Genomic DNA, 4,546 nt, shown 5'->3' with positions numbered 1-4,546 from the left:
CACTCTGAAACGGGAGGTAACTCCAATACAGGAAATTTAGAAAAGTTAAACCCAGGAGATATATAATTTTTTTCTATGCATGTTTTTTAAGCATGGAAATAACCGATACTTTAAAATAATCAGGAACAGCAAATAACAATCCGAGCAAATATAACAAATGAATGTACATTTATTATGATTTACTTAAATTGTGTCCGCAAGTTATCGTTTAAATTCAATTTAGAAGTAATTAAAAAGTCAAGTTTAAATTTTGAAGGTAGAGAGATGAACATGATCTGAGTTATATAAATCTGAAATGGATATTTGAGAAATGTTGACCTACCCAGTTTCATTCCTGCTGTTTAACTGAACATGAAATATTACAATATGGAAAATGGTGCATTCGAAATACAATGTATCAATGGTATGCAACTGACAGAAAGACCAAGGCATTAAATGATTTATAGTGGTTAAAAAAGGCATTAAATATGGCATGATAAAGACTAGATAAACTTTGTCATATACAAAATCATTTACTCAACAGAAATCTATAAAACGAGGTCTTAACCCGCATAGTATTATAAAATATCCATAAATATGTAGAAAATTTGCAGCTATCATTTTCTAGCATTGTGTATATAATACCACAAACATAATGGCATCAATTAAAAGCAGTATACACGACTTCGGAGACGAATCTAAAATCTTGTTCAGAAATTACTCCACAAATACCAGGTTTCAAAAGTGTGGCCACAATGGGGGCATTAGGAGGACATGCATTTTTAAATTGGGGGAGGGGTTAAAGTATGTTTAACACCCCCTTTTGTGTTTTTAATTTACTACCAGCACTCCCAACTATACAACTTCTATTACCTTATTTAGACAATTCTCTTGTGACACTAAGTCTCTTTGTACATTTATAATATTGACAGACACACACACACACACAAACTCTCTCTCTCTCTCTCTCTCTCTCTCTCTCTCTCTTAGTTTGTGTGAGTGAGAGAGTGTGTGTTTGTGAGTGTAAATGGACCCCTTCAGAACTCAGTCACTTCAGAAATTAAGGCCTAATATGTACCACAATAGAGAATGTCACATCTTCACATTTTTTCCCTTGTAACCCGTACTTCTACTATTTCCAAAGAAGAAGCATTGTCCTTAATTGAACAATCTGGAGCTTCCTTTACCCATGGAGGCTTTATTGTAAGTTTGGTAGAAACTGACACAAGAATTCTGTATATGGAAATGAAAATGTGAAAACATCTCTGTTTAAAATTTCGACATCTTTTCCTTTTAACCCCCCCCCCCCCCCCCCCCAAGTGAAATGATTTGAAAAAAAAAATAGGCCCATGGACCTTGTCGGTCACCTGAGTATGATACAACCCTGCAGCGGATCCATAGAATGGTAATCATAATTATAATTCAGCAAAATAAATCATAAGAGGAAGATATGTTGCTCGGACAAAAGAAATAGGATAATCAATAGAATAGTCTGTTTGGTAATCTGCGACAACTCTGAAAGTAGATTGCTTGCCTGTAGAAGCCAATGTTCCTACACTTTTATTAGGTGCAATTACTATAACAAATCTTAAGATCAATTTAATGCTTCAACATGTAACTAATTTTGTAAGATTAAACTTCAATCCACATTTTCTGCTCCTTATCTTATATTTATTGTACAAATTAAATTATATTTTTTTTATTTCAATTATTTTTGTTTATTAATTCATTACCTACAAGTCTATTTGACCATTAAAATCTACAGAAGTATGTTTTGAAAATATGCTTTGAAATTCTTGTATAATTCTTTTATTCAATATACATGTACCTGTCAATTACATTATGATGCCAAGGAATAAAGGGGGAGATTTTCAAAGCATTTCACTATTTGATCAATAGAGCCCAATCCTAACACCAGAACCCCTGACCCAGGGGCAATAAATTTAAACAGAGGTACCCTTGCTCATCATAACATTGCACTTAGTTTGTCTGCTTAATACTCAGGAGCAGAAAAGGTTTACAAAGAATTTATGCATTTTCACTATATAATCAATAATGGCCCATCCTAACCCCAGAACCCCTGACCCTGAAGCCATGAATTTCTCAATCTTGGTAGAGGGCTCAATGTTTTCAAGCATAATCATGCCAACAATTTTGCTTAATTCTTGATGTCCAGGGATAAAAAAGAAGTAGATCTATTTTGAAGATTATACTAATTTTGATGGTTTTACCACCACCCACCCCACCCCTTCAGGGCCCAGGGAGACAGAGACCATGAAATTCAGAAATTATAGTTCGCTTTATCTATAGATACTATATACAAAATTGGTTAAAATTGATTTAACGGTTTATAAGAAGAAGGTCAAAGGTATACGACCGACGCACGACGACGGACAATAACAATAGATCACCTAAGTGACTCGGTTACCTAAATATGACATCGCTTGCCATATGATATGATACAATAACCCCCCCCCCCCCCCCCAATTAGTTGGTTCTATAAATTCTTACATAGATTTTTGACTGACCTCCTACTGTGATATAATCCCGAATCTGTATACAAATACTTGACGATGGCTGAATATTAATTTGACCGATTTATTCTCTTGTCTTGTAGGTGGAAATGTTTTCAAGAATCCCTTTTTATATTTCCATGTACATGTAAAACTTTACGGTTTCGTAGCCCCAAGGATCATGTTTTGAATAAAATCTGAATCGACATTAGTATTATACATAACTGGTCATCTTTGTTTATTAAATTTACTATTTTTAGCCCTGCAGACCAGTTATGAGGGAAGAAAAGAAAGTTTCTACATCTTCCTGCATCCTTTTCTGGACCTACAAAAGCCCCTGCCCCCCACACCCACCCCTTGAGTGAAATGACTTGAAAAAAAAAAGAAAATGTAATATAAGGAGGTACTTGCATATCTAAATGAATTTTTCAAGTGTTTGTGCTTGCTACAGGAATTTAAAAAAAAAATGGCACTTATTCCTACCGTATGAAAAACTGAACCCGTACTTTTACTATTTTAAAAGAATTTCTCCTTGGGAACTGGAGTCTCCTTTACCCAAGGATGGTTAATGGCAAGTATGGTGGAAACTGACACAAGTAATATAGAAATGAAAATTATACATCGTCATAAAAAGGAAAAATGGACTTAAAAATCGTTATCAGAAACTGCCAAAAGAAAGTTTCCCATGTACTAGTATATAAAAACTGACAGGATGTTTACTGTAACAGACAAAATAAAAACTGCAATCAATAAATAAAGCACAACTTTCTCAAGTAAACAAGGCACTAATATTAGTGCTACATGATCTAAGATTTTACTACATGTAGACTAGTGGCTTAGTTTATGTTTCGCGATAAGAAATATTTTTTAACTTTTCTGGTCAAGAGTATTTATGACATTTACATCATGAATCACGTATTTGTACGTTTGTAAGTAATTACATGTAATTGCTTCGAAATATCACTTATAAATACTGGTACATCTAGGAGAAATACTGCAATCGATCCAGAGTCCAACATTAGTGTTCAAAGAATACTAAGGAAACTGCTATATTTAAGTCACCAACAGTCTACAGATATTACGTAATAATTAAATGTATTCTTTTAAAAATTTGAATAATATGAGTTATGCTATTTAACACTATTAAAAAAAAAAGAGTTCATATTAATTGTATCATCTAAATTAAAAATTACGACTATGTTAAATTTATTAGTCCTTCCTGTTACATTATGTCTGTTTTTTCATCTTTTTGGAGAATTTAACTTTTTCGCATCAAAGGTACTGGGGGAGGCCCCCCCCCCCCCCCCCCGAGGGCTACATAAAGAAACGTTTCACAAAGAAACGTTTCATAAAAATCACTGACCAATACTCAAGAAGTATCTGCCTATGTGATTTTATAAAAAAAAAGTTTGTTTTATTTTTTCAATTGGAACACTTCGTAAATATGTCATAAAAAATTGTTAAATAAACCATCTTTGCGGCACTCAGTCATTCACTGTACATTGATTCCCTCCAAATCAGATAAGGAATTTCTAGATGGGCGATTAGCAATTTACTTTTTATAACTTTGATATCAAATTCACTCATGAGAAGATGGGATTTGTTGATTCCTTCTTGGGTATTATTTCTGCAGAATTTGATAATGACTCATACAATCTACACAAAATCTGATTGACAAAGCCCACTTAAAACACCACCCCTTCCCCTGCACCCCTGGTATCAGCCCCTCATTAGGGCTTAAAACAAAGAAGTTCTACTAATCCCAGTATATAACATACTCACTAATGTAACATCTCATTTTAACCAAAAAAAAAAAAAAAAAAAAAAAGAAGAGAAATTACTGCTCTTTCATACTGACAGTATTATCTAAAATACCATGAATTTGTACACTGGATTTGCCCAGTATTTTAAGTTGCTTTTTGCAAGTGCCTTGTCTAAATCTTCAATAAAACTGTCGACTTAAATATGTGTTTGGGATAGGAGAGGATGGTCATTTTCTCCTGCAAAATTTTACTTTGCACTAAATGTTGAAAAATAAGGCATGTTATAAGATG

The sequence above is a fragment of the Saccostrea echinata genome, unplaced genomic scaffold (assembly GCF_033153115.1).
Source record: "Saccostrea echinata isolate AGI-Se365-2 ecotype Australia unplaced genomic scaffold, CSIRO_AGI_Sech_v1 ptg000076l, whole genome shotgun sequence".
In the NCBI taxonomy this organism is placed as follows: domain Eukaryota; kingdom Metazoa; phylum Mollusca; class Bivalvia; order Ostreida; family Ostreidae; genus Saccostrea; species Saccostrea echinata.
The sequence above is the reverse complement of the archived record's forward strand: the minus strand, read 5'-3'. Positions refer to the sequence as shown.